The sequence below is a fragment of the Bufo bufo genome, chromosome 2 (genome assembly GCF_905171765.1).
Source record: "Bufo bufo chromosome 2, aBufBuf1.1, whole genome shotgun sequence".
Classification (NCBI taxonomy): domain Eukaryota; kingdom Metazoa; phylum Chordata; class Amphibia; order Anura; family Bufonidae; genus Bufo; species Bufo bufo.
In genome coordinates this window covers 471644041-471657494 of record NC_053390.1, presented here as the reverse complement: position 1 = coordinate 471657494, position 13454 = coordinate 471644041, and positions in this window count along the sequence as shown.

Sequence of the window (13454 nt, the reverse complement as noted above, 5' to 3'; positions counted from 1 at the left end):
AACAAGTACTGTATCTCAGCAACTTCGGTGACAAGGTCGATGTATCTATGACTGAACGAGTTAGAGAACCATCTAAGGCAGCGATGCCAACCTGTGGCCCTCCAGCTGTTGTAAAACTACAACTCCCACCATGCTCTGTTGTAGGCTGATAGCTGTAGGATGTCTGAGCATGCTGGGAGTTGTAGTTTTGCAGCAGCTGGAGGGCCGCAGGTTGGGCATCCCTGATCTAAGGAATAAAACACCAAGAGAGGACATAATTGGTTCAGTTCCTTTGCTAAAATCTGTGACAGCCTTCCTGGCGGATGCCTCGGCTGAAACTGTAAGATTTTCTGCTAAAGATGTGGGTCTTTCTAATGCTAGGAGAGCTCTTCGAATGAAATCTTGGTCTGGGGATAAGACCTCAAAGATGAAATTGTGGTCTATACCTTTTTCAGGGGAATATTTCATTGGCCCGGTGTTAGATAGGATACTTGAGAAGGTAGCAGACAAAAAGAAGGGTTTTCCAGAGGAGAGACCAGTTAGGAGGAAGATTCCCTTATTTCCCTATGAGAATGAGGATAGATCATATAGGGCAGTGGTGGCGAACCTATGGCACGGGTGCCAGAGGCGGCACTCTGAGCCCTCTCTGTGGGCACCCACACCCTGGAAAAAGTCTGACTGTACCAATATGCCTTAGACCTTTCCTGCCATTCATCAGCGCAGGACGCACCATGAACAGGCAGCGCACTAAATGTAGACAGGCTATTATAGCTACTACATGATAAAGTACATGAAAGATATACTATATTGGACTGTAGGATTCTGGTTAACTCGCCGCGTTGGCACTTTGCGATAAATAAGGGGGTTTTGGGGTTGCGGTTTGGGCACTCGGTCTCTAAAAGGTTCGCCATCACTGATATAGGGGGAAAGGGAAAACCGGGCATTGGAGTTACCCAAAAGGAAGTAAAGGAAGAGGTTTCCTTCTTAATCCCCAGAATAAAACAGGTGACAAGTGTGGGGATTTGCTCTGTTAGACAGGTTAGCGAACACAATATAGAGGCAAGGAACCAGGTTATAAATCAAACTTCAATGTTTTATTCACACCGGGGGCCACAGCGGGTGAACGGAGCGGCGCCCAGGAATAATAGTAAGTGCACTTAGATCCCTGGGCGCCGCTCTATGTAGCCTGCTACTTAGTTCATATTCTTTGGACCCATGAAAGGTCCTCTTTAATTACATTCATTGGTGGCGCAGTGCGCCCCCACTCCCCCTTAGTATTAGTATCATTGGTGGTGCACTGCGCCCTCCCCCCATTATTAGTATCATTGGTGATGCAGTGGCCCCCCCCCCCCCCTCATTGTTATATGGTGGCTACAGGGTCCCCTCTATTGGTGGCAGTGGCAGATTACATTGCTGGGGCTCTGATCGGTTAACATGGCAGCCAGGACGCTACTGAAGCCCTGACTGCCATGGTCAGCTCCCTGCTGCTGTGTGTACTATGCACAGGGCAGCAGGGAGAGTGTGAAGACATACTCACCCCAATATTAGGGTGAATAGCACAAGGGATTAAAAGATCCAGGTTATAGCCCCTAAGGGGGGAAATGGTTATTAAATAAAAAGTAAATATTTTTTTTTAAAAACACCTAAATACTAAAAGTTTAAATTTCCCCCTTTCCCAATTTTACATATAAAATTTACAAACAATAAAAAATAAACATTTTACATATCGCCACATCCGAACAAGTGTGGGCTATTAAAATATTCAAAAATATTTCCGCTCTGGTGAAGGCCGTAACAGAAAAAAAATCTAAACCGCGCAATTCGCCATTTTTAGTCACCTTGTCCCCCAAAAGATGTCACTGGATGTGAGAGGTATGTGGTGCTGTATTCTCCTATATGTAGTGCTGGCTCACTACTGTGACCTGCGTCATATCTTCTCCGTCAAGTACTTTTTTTTTATTATATGCATTTTAAATTTTTATTTTGCTCCTACATTTTTTAGTTTAGGAGCCAATGGCTCCTGGTTATTTTTTTAAATCTTGAGCACTGTCAACTACAGGGTGAGCATATTGAACAGTTGGTGGTACCCAAGGCGTATCGCAAGCTTGTGTTGGAGTTAGCCCACCAACATGTTCTTGGGGGACACCTGGGCCAGCAGGACCGGATTCTACAGCGGTTTTACTGGCCCAGTGTGTTCAGAGAGGTGGAAGAGTATTTCAAGTCTTGCCCAACCTGCCAGCTAACCAGCCCCCAGCCACCTTTCCGTAGTCCCCTGGTCCCTCTCCCGATTATTGAGGTTCCATTCGAGCGGATCGCTATGGATCTCATAGGCCCAGTCCACTAGAGGGCACCAACACATCTTGGTAGTCCTGGACTATGCCACTCGGTACCCGGAGGCGGTGCTGCTGAGACATACCTCCGCCAAACTCATAGCCAAAGAGTTAATGGAGATTTTTTCCCGAATGGGCCTACCTAAAGAGATTCTGTCCGACCAGGGGACCCCTTTTATGTCAAAAGTCTTGAGGGAACTCAGTAAACTACTACAGATCAAACAGTTACAGACTTCCGTCTATCACCTGAAAACGGACGGCCTGGTAGAGAGGTTTAATCAAACCTTAAAAAATATGTTAAAGTGGGTGGTGTCTAAAGATTGGAGGGACTGTGATCTTCTACTGCCCTATCTCATGTTCGCAGTGTGAGAGGTACCCCAGGCCTCTACTGGGTTCTAGCCCTTCGAACTGCTGTATGGCCGACATCCGCGTGGTCTGTTGGACATAGCCAAAGAGGCGTGGGAACAACAACCCACACCACGTAAAAGTGTGATTGAGTAGGTCACTCGGATGCAAGAGCGGATGGAGACAGTGTTGCCAAAGGTTAAGGAACATATGGAGGCAGCTCAAAGCCAGGGAGGTTTTTTTTCTCCCTGACTCTGAGCTCTGCGCTGCGATTGGACAGCGCTGCTGTCAGGGAGGAGAGACACTGGTGTCTCCTGCTTCTTGCTCTGAATGTTGAAAATACCGGGGGCCACAGCGGGTGAACGGAGCAGCGCCCAGGAATAATAGTAAGTGCACTTAGATCCCTGGGTGCCGCTCTATGTAGCTTGCTACTAAGTTAATATTTTTTGGACCCATGAAAGGTCCTCTTTAACTCATTTATACAAGTGTCGGCAGCGGTATCACAGACCCGACACCCGGCCTCAATAACAGGGCATGCGATCCGCGGCAATTAACCCCTCAAATTTGGCAACTGAGGGGTTAATTGCCGCATATCGCATGCCCTGTTATAGAGGCCGGGTCTGTGATACCACTGCCTATACTTGTATTAACATTCATTGGTGGCGCAGTGGCCACAGCTTCTCCCCTCCTCCTCCCTGCTATCTCCCCATTGGTGGCAGTGGCGGCCGCGTCACAGTGGGGAGGGACTCCCCACTGTGTCCCTCAGATTCCTAGGGTTCCGGTTTCCCCCCTGAGCAGGGCCATTCTATTGGGGCTACTCCTGCCCCATGGGTATCGGTGACTCTCGCCTCAGGCCACAGGGACGGGAAACCGGGGTAGTATCTCCCAATTATTAGTTCATAATGTAACTTTGTGGCGACGGCCACCTCATGAGTCCACCTGCCGGTGTCACAGCCACTTCTGTGAGAAGGTCTGACAGACGTCCTTTTCTACCTCTTGCATGATGTTTTTTGTTTTGGTTTCACTTTGTCATCTCATTTCCTTCTCCCAGGTGTCACCTATTTAGACTAATCCTCTTTCCTTTATATTACCTCCCATACTGCCTCACTTTGCGGTTTATACTACTTCCTGGATTGAAGTGTTCACTGCTGGAGACTTCTGCTACTGCTTGTTTAGATAAGTCCTTTCATGTATTGTGTTTCCTTGCTGGCTTGATTCTAGGTGACCCTGACTCCCTCCGTATGAAGTGCAGGGAGCCGGTGGTCGTGTCCCCTCACTATTATAGGGTTTTCAGGTGTCACACAGTCTAGGTACGTGGGCATGCAATCGTCTACCTCTGAGACCCTTGTATGTGCTTAGCAGTCAGGGTGAGCTCTTAGGGTTTTATAGGGGTCACCTTTATGCTCCTTAGTTTGGGATCAAGCCAGTCGGATGTTTATTCATAACTTCCAGCTATATGCAACATCATCCGTGACATTATAAACCGCCATTACCGTCTTAAGCATGGATCCGGTTTCAGCCTTGATTGACCGCATGCAAGGTCTTTCACTGGAGGTAGCAGATCTCCGTAAAACTGTGTCTTAGTTTCAGGTGACTCGTTCTGCTTGCGTTCATGGAGTTTGTTCCGAGCCTAAGATCTCGCTTCCGGATACGTTCTCCGGGGGTAGTGAGAATTTTGTTCACTTTAGAGAGGCTTGCAAACTCCATTTTCGCCTACTTCCCCATTCCTCTGGTGATGAGGAGCAGAGGGTGGGGATCATCATCTCGCTTCTCAGGGATAACGCTCAGTCTTGGGCCATTTCGCTGCCGGTGGGGGCACGGCCCCTCCGATCGGTGGATGAATTTTTTGTAGCCCTGGGGCAGATATATGATGACCCGGATCGTATTGCTCTGGCTGAATCTAAACTGCGTCTTTTATGCCAGGGTAAACAGTCCGCAGAGATATATTGTTCTGAATTTCGGAGATGGGCAGCTGATACTGGTTGGAACGATGCTGCACTCCGAAGTCAATTTTGCCATGGTCTTTCGGAGGGATTGAAAGATGCATTTGCTTTTCATGAGAGACCTGCCTCGTTGGAGTCTGCCATGTCTCTAGCTGTTCGTATTGACAGGCGTCTTAAAGAGAGAGGAGAGACCACTCCTTCCTGTCATATTCAGTCCAAGGACAGTGGGGCTATCTCATTCAGTGCGCAGGGGCCTCAGTCTCTCTCAATCCCCTCTGAGCAGGAGGCCATGCAGCTGGGTTTGCTTGCCTCTGATAGTAGAGGATTCAGCTCTTAGAGGAGGGTTTGTTTCTGTTGTGGGGGTATAAATCATTTGGCTAATGTTTGCCCCTCTAGGAGATTCAGGGAGTTTTCTGAGGGTAATAAAGAAACAAAAAGAAAAAAACCCTCTAAAAACTTTCCATTTGCTACTATTGGCAAGGTTGATGCGGAAATTGAAGGTTTGCCGTTTGCTTGTAGTTCCCGTTTTCTCCTACCTGCCAGGGTGGCGCTAGACAGCAAGAACATTGTTTGTGAGATTTTTGTAGATAGTGGAGCAGCTGTCAATTTTCTAACATGGTTTCCATGTATGCACTTTGGAAAAGGATATACCTGTTTTTGCTATCGATTCCGCTCCACTTTCTCAAAAATCGTTAAAGGGCATAGTTCACAATATCCGTTTGACTGTGGGTGATGCTCATGTTGAGGATATTTTATGTTTCGTCCTAAGCGGATTACCTACTCCTCTAGTGTTGGGGCTACCTTGACTCACTAAACATAACCCCACCATTGATTGGCAAGCAAGGCAAATAAATGGTTGGAGTGAGTTTTGCAGAGAGAATTGCCTCTTTCAGAGGTTTCTACCAAGACTGTACCATCTTTTCTCTCTGAATTTTCGGATGTGTTTTCCGAGACTGGTGTCCAGGAGCTGCCCCCTCACCGGGAGTACGATTGCCCTATTAATCTCATCCCAGGCGCCAAGCTGCCAAAATCACGTTTATACAATCTCTCCCAACCTGAAAGAGTCGCTATGCATACTTATATCTCTGAGAGCCTGAGAAAGGGACACATCTGACCCTCAAAGTCGCCTGTTGCCGCAGTTTTTTAAGACCTTGTCTGGATTTCAGGGAGCCGAACTGTATCACAATTTGTGACCCATATCCGCTTCCACTGATCCCGGACCTGTTTAACCAGATTGTTGGGGCTAAAGTTTTTTCTAAGTTGGATTTAAGAGGGGCATACAACCTAGTCAGGGTCAGGGAAGGGGACGAATGGAAGACGGCCTTCAATACCCCTGAGGGTCATTTCGAGAATTTGGTTATGCCCTTTGGTTTGATGAATGCTCCGGCCGTCTTCCAACATTTTGTGAACCGCATTTTTTATCATTTAATGGGGAAATTTGTACTGGTGTATCTAGATGACATTTTGATTTTTTCTCCTGATTTCAAAACTCATAGGGACCACCTACGTCAGGTCTTGCTCATTCTGCGGGAGAATAAATTGTACGCTAAACTGGAAAAATGTGTGTTTGCGGTTCCGGAGATTCAATTTCTTGGTTTTCTTCTCTCCGCTTCTGGTTTTCGCATGGACCCTGAGAAGGTCCGCGCTATGCTTGATTGGGAGCTTCCTGAGAATGAGAAGGCGCTGATGCGGTTTTTGGGTTTTCCCAGTTATTACAGAAAGTTAATTTTGAATTATTCCTCTGTTGTTAAGCCACTCACTGATATGACTAAAAAGGGGTCGATTTTTCCTCCTGGTCGGTAGATGCGCTTAACCCCTTAAGGACACAGCCTTTTTTCACCTTAGGACCAGGCCATTTTTTGCAAATCTGACCAGTGTCACTTTAAGTGCTAATAACTTTAAAACGCTTTGACTTATCCAGGCCATTCTGAGATTGTTTTTTCATCACATATTGTACTTCATGACACTGGTAAAATGAAGTAAAAAAAAAAATTTTTTTTTGCACCAAAAAATACCTAATTTACCAAAAATTTGGATAAATTTGCAAATTTCAAAGTTTCAGTTTCTCTACTTCTGTAATACATAGTAATACCCCCAGAAATTGTGATGACTTTACATTCCCCATATGTCTACTTCATGTTTGAATTATTTTGGGAATGATATTTTATTTTTTGGGGATGTTATAAGGCTTAGAAGTTTAGAAGCAAATCTTGAAATTTTTCAGAAATTTACAAAAACTCAATTTTTAGGGACCAGTTCAGGTCTCAAGTCACTTTGCGAGGCTTACATAATAGAAACCACCCAAAAATGACCCCATCTAAGAAACTACACCCCTCAAGGTATTCAAAACTGATTTTGCAAATGTTGTTAACCCTTTAGGTGTTGCACAAGAGTTACAGTAAACTACTGTACGGCCACACAGCGGGGCGTAGAGTGAAAGGTGCGCCGTTTGGTTTTTGGAAGGCTGATTTTTATGGACTGGTTTATTTACACCATGTCCCATTTGAAGCCCCCTGATGCACCCCTAGAGGGGAAACTCCCTAAAAGTGACCCCATCTAAGAAACTACACCCCTCAAGGTATTCAAAACTGATTTTACATACGTTGTTAACCCTTTAGGTTAAGAGTTATTGGCGAATGGCAATGAAATTTAAGAATTTCATTTTTTTGCCTAATTTTCCATTTTAACCCATTTTTTCCACTAACAAAGCAACGGTTAACAGCCAAACAAGACTGTATCTTTATTGCCCTGACTCTGCTGTTTACAGAAACACCCCATATGTGGCCGTAAACTACTGTACGGCCACACAGCGGGGCGTAGAGTGAAAGGTGCGCCGTATGGTTTTTGGAGGGCTGATTTTGCTGGACAGTTTTTTTGACACCATGTCCCATTTGAAGCCCCCCTGATGCACCCCTAGATTATAAACTCCATAAAAGTGACCCCATCTAAGAAACTACACCCCTCAAGGTATTCAAAACTGATTTTACAAACTTTGTTAACCCTTTAGGTGTTGCACAAGATTTAATGGAAAATAGAGATACAATTTCAAAATTTCACTTTTTTGGCAGATTTTCCATTTTAATATTTTTTTTCCAGTTACAAAGCAAAGGTTAACAGCCAAACAAAACTCATTATTTATGGCCCTGATTCTGTAGTTTACAGAAACACCCCATATAAGGTCGTAAACTGCTGTACAGGCACACGGCAGGGCGCAGAAGGAAAGGAATGCCATATGGTTTTTGGAAGGCAGGTTTTGCTGGACGTTTTTTTTTTTACACCATGTCCTATTTGAAGCCCCCCTGATGCACCCCTAGAGTAGAAACTCCAAAAAAGTGACCCCATTTTAGAAACTACGGGATAGGTTGGCAGTTTTGTTGGTACTAGTTTAGGGTACATATGATTTTTGGTTGCTCTATATTACACTTTTTGTGTGGTAAGGTAACAAGAAATAGCTTTTTTGGCACCGTTTTTTTTTTTGTTATTTACAACATTCATCTGACAGGTTAGATCATGTGGTAATTTTATAGAGCAGGATGTAACGGACGCGGCGATACCTAATATGTATACAATTTGTTTTATTTATGTACCGTATTTTTCGCTTTATAAGACGCACCTGATGATAAGACGCACCTAGATTTTTGAGGAGGAAAATAAGAAAAAAAATATTTGAACCAAAAAGGTGTGCTTTTGCTGGGTTTTGAACTAATGGTGGTCTGTGGATGACGCACTGTTATGGGGGGACCTGTGGATGACGCACTGTTATGGGGGGACCTGTGGATGACGCACTGTTATGGGGGGACCTGTGGATGACACTGTTATGGGGGGACCTGTGGATGACACTGTTATGGGGGGACCTGTGGATGACGCTGTTATGGGGGGACCTGTGGATGACGCATTGTTATGAGGGGGATGTAGCATCATATATAGCATCTTATGTAATGGGGGTCACTATTCACACAGGGACAATATACTGTGACACATATGATACTGTGACCAGCATAAGATGATCTTATGCTGGTCACAGTATCATATGTGTCACAGTATATTGTCCTGTGTGAATAGTGACCCCCATTACACCACAGTGCACACAGACTTTATATGTAAAATCTTTTAATGGCTCTGCTTTCTTCTATAACAGTACTCACTATGAAAGCAGCAGTCCGGCCAGCACGTGACGTCACTCAGTCAGTCACGCTCCTGCCAGCTTCATTAATGAAGTGGGAGGAGCATGACCGAGTGAGTGACGTCACGCGCCGGCTGGACTGCTGCTTTCATAGTGAGTACTGTTATAGAAGAAAGCAGAGTGTAATGAAGCCTTTTTCATATGTAAAGTCTATTATCTTCAAGCAGTATCTCTGCTTTTAACTAGGGCAATCCTCTGTAGTAGTACACCTTACTATGAAAGCGGCAGGCAGGGCGGCAGCGTAATCTCGCGATGCTCACTCATTCATGAAGGAAGTGGGAGGAGCGTGAATGAGTGAGCATCGCGAGATTACGCTGCCGCCCTGCCTGCCGCTTTCATAGTAAGGTGTACTACTACAGAGGATTGCCCTAGTTAAAAGCAGAGATACTGCTTGAAGATAATAGACTTTACATATGAAAAAGGCTTCATTACACTCTGCTTTCTTTACATGTGATAATTGCCGTGAGCGGGGCCCGATGTATTACAGTACAGTGACTGCATCGGGCCCCGCCGCGAGTGTTGCCAGCCTCCGTCCCCTCCTCCCACCCCTCTGATACATCGCGGCTTGCGATGTATCAGCGTCAGCAAAGTAAACATGGCAGTGTTCGCTTTATAAGACGCACTGCCATTTTCCCCCCACTTTTGGGGGGGAAAAAGTGCGTCTTATAAAGCGAAAAATACGGTAAGTTTTACACAATGATTTCATTTTTAAAGCCAAAAAAATGTTTTAGTGTCTCCATAGTCTAAGAGCCATAGTTTTTTCATTTCTTGGGCGATTATCTTAAGTAGGGTCTCATTTTTTGCAGGATGAGATGACGGTTTGATTGGCATCTATTTTGGGGTGCATTTGACTTTTTGATTGCCTGCTATTACACTTTTTGTGACGTAAGATGACAAAAAATTGCTTTTTTTACACCGTTTTTATTTATATTTTTTTACGGTGGTCACCTGAGGGGTTAGATCATGTAAGATTTTTATAGAGCCGGTCGATACGGACGCGGCGATACCTAATATGTATACTTTTTTTTTATTTATGTAAGTTTTACACAATGATTTCATTTTTGAAACAAAAAAAATCATGTTTTAGTGTTTCCATAGTCTAAGAGCCATAGTTTTTTCAGTTTTTGGGCGATTATCTTGGGTAGGGTATGATTTTTGCGGGATGAGATGACGGTTTGATTGTTACAATTTTGGCGTACATGCGACTTTTTTGATCACTTTTATTACCTTTTTTGGGAAGTAAGGTGGGCAAAATTTCTATTTCATCATAGTTTTTTATTTTTTATTTTTATGGCGTTCACCGTTCGGGTAAAGTAACATGACCGTTTTATAGATCAGGTCATTACGGACGCGGCGATACCAAACATGTGTAGGGAATTTTATTTTTTTCATTTTTAATCAGTGATAAATATGTTTTTTGATTTTTACTTTATTTTCACTTTTATTCACTTTTTTTTTGACCCAGACCCACTTGGTTCTTGAAGATCCAGTGGGTCTGATGTCTGTATAATACAGTACAGTACAATATATATTGTACTGTACTGTATTTTACACTTTGTCTGAACAGATCTATGCCTTTTAGCACAGATCTGTTCAGCCCAATGGACAGCAGGATGCCTGAGACGGCGTCCTGTTGCCATGGGAACCTTCCCCGTCTGCTCAGTACTGGCCAGAACTGCGCAGACGGGGAAGGGTAAGGAGGGGATCTGTCGGGGGGCTGTCTGGGGGCTCTCTCCCTCTCCATCGGGGGGCTGCAAAGGCACAGCAGCCCCCCGATGGGAGAGGGAGGGAGCTCCCTGAGCTGTTAACCTTTTCCATACAGCGGTCCGTACGGACCGCTGTATGGAAAGGGTTAAACGGATGACATCGCAGCACAGATGTCAGCCGTTTATACCAGGGTGCCAGCAATGTGCTGGCACCCTGGTATACCCACTAGACGCCAACGATTATTCAAGGGGAGGTGGGCGGGGGATCGCGATCCCGCCTGCTGCACCGCCCGCCTCCCGCACCGCCCGCAACCCTTCCCCTGCACCTCCCACCGGGCTAAAATCACTCAGGGGTGCAGGGGGGGATACAGATATATTTTAGAAATACTAAAGTTTCTGATCCCCGCGGTCAGGGACCGCGGGGATCAGAAAATGCAGATATCGCAGCAAACCGCAGGTCTGAATTGACCTGCGGTTTGCCGCGATCGCCGACATGGGGGGGTCACGGGACCCCCCCGCGCATTTAGCCTAGGTGCCTGCTCAATGATTTGAGCAGGCACCGGGTTCCGATCACTTCCGGCCGGGCGGCAGTGATCGGAACAACACAGGGTGTACATGTACGCCCTGTGTCCTTAAGTACCAGGGCACAAGGGCGTACCTGTACGCCCTATGTCCTTAAGAGGTTAATGCCTTTTCTAGTATCAAAGAGAGTTTTGCTTCCGCTCCCATTTTGGTACAACCTGATGTCTCTCTACCTTTTATTGTTGAGGTGGACGCTTCTGAGGTGGGTGTGGGTGCGGTCTTATCTCAGGGTCCCTCTCCTGCCAAATGGCGACCGTGTGCCTTTTTTCTCAAGGAAACTCTCCTCCGCAGAGAGAAATTACGATGTGGGAGATAGGGAGTTGTTGGCCATCAAATTAGCTTTTGAGGAATGGCGCCATTGGCTAGAGGGAGCCAGACACCCTATTACCGTGTTTACCGACCATAAGAATCTGGCCTACTTGGAATTAGCCAAGCGTCTGAACCCGAGACAGGCCAGATGGTCTTTGTTCTTTTATAGGTTTAATTTTGTTGTCACGTTCCGCCCTGGGGTTAAAAATGTGAAGGTGGATGCCCTGTCACGTTGTTTTCCGGGAGGGGGGAACTTTGAAGACCCGGGTCCGATTTTGGCTGAAGGGGTGGTCGTCTCTGCTCTTTATCCTGATTTGGAGGCAGAGGTTCAGGCAGCCCAGGCAGAGGCTCCTGATCTTTGTCCTCCTGGGAGGTTGTTTGTGCCTCTCGCTTTGCGACACAAGGTTTTTAAGGAGCACCACAATACTGTCCTTGCTGGGCACCCGGGGAGTAGAGCCACAGTAGATCTCATTGCTCTGAGATTCTGGTGGCCGGCTCTTCGTAAGACGGTTGAGGGTTTTGTGGCAGCCTGCGAGACCTGCGGTCGTGCCAAGGTCCCTCATTCACGGCCATCGGGTTCTCTCCTCCCGTTACCCATTCCTTCCCGTCCTTGGACGCATCTGTCCATGGACTTCATTACGGACCTACCTCGTTCCTCGGGGAAGACTGTGATTCTGGTGGTAGCGGAAAATTTAGCAAAATGGCGCATTTCATTCCCTTTCCTGGGTTACCCAATGCTAAGACGTTGGCGCAAGCGTTTGTTGATCACATTGTATGGCATTCCTTCAGACATTGTTTCTGATAGGGGCACGCAATTTGTCTCCAGATTCTGGAAGGCCTTCTGTTGTCGCTTGGGGATTCAGTTATAATTTTCTTCTGCTTTTTACCCGCAGTCGAATGGTCAGACCGAACGCGTCAATCAGAATCTGGAGACATATCTGCGCTATTTTGTGGCGGAGAATCAGGAGGATTGGTATTCTTTTTTGTCCCTTGCTGAGTTTGCTTTAAATAACCGTCGCCAGGAGTCCTCTGATAAGTCACCATTTTTTGGTGCATATGGGTTTCATCCACAGTTTGGGACATTCTCTGGAGAGGGGTCTTCTGGTTTACCTGATGAGGAGAGATTTTCCTCGTCTTTGTCATTTATTTGGCAAAAGATTCAGGGTAATCTGAAGAGGATGAGTGAGAGATATAAGCGTGTGGCGGATAAGAGACGTGTGCCTGGTCCGGACCTGAATGTGGGTGATCTGGAGTGGTTGTCTACAAACAATATCAAACTGAAGGTTCCCTCCTGGAAGTTGGGTCCTAAGTTTATTGGGCCTTACAAGATCTTGTCCGTCATCAATCCCGTTGCCTTTCCTCTGGATCTTCCTCAGACTTGGAAGATCCATAATGTTTTTCATAGGTACCTATTAAAACCTTATGTCCAACCCACTGTACCCTCCTTTTTGCCTCCTCCTCCGATTTTTGTTGATGGTAATCTTGAATTCCAGGTCTCTAGGATTGTGGATTCTCGCATTATCTGCTGTTCTCTCCAATACCTTGTTCATTGGGAGGGTTATGGTCCTGAGGAGAGGATGTGGGTCCCAGTGGCGGACATTAAGGCCACTCGTCTCATCAAGGCTTTCCATAGGTCTCATCCTGAGAAGGTGGGTTCTGAGTGTCCGGAGTCCACTCGTAGAGGGAGGGGTACTGTCACCGCCACTTCTGTGAGAAGGTCTGACAGACGTCCTTTTCTACCTCTTGCATGATGTTCTTTGTTTTGGTTTCACTTTGTCATCTCATTTCCTTCTCCCAGGTGTCACCTATTTAGACTAATCCTCTTTCCTTTATATTCCCTCCCATACTGCCTCACTTTGCGGTTTATACTACTTCCTGGATTGAAGTGTTCACTGCTGGAGACTTCTGCTACTGCTTGTTCAGATAAGTCCTTTCATGTATTGTGTTTCCTTGCTGGCTTGATTCTAGGTGACCCTGACTCCCTCCGTATGAAGTGCAGGGAGCCGGTGGTCGTGTCCCCTCACTATTATAGGGTTTTCAGGTGTCACACAGTCTAGGTACGTGGGCATACAATCGT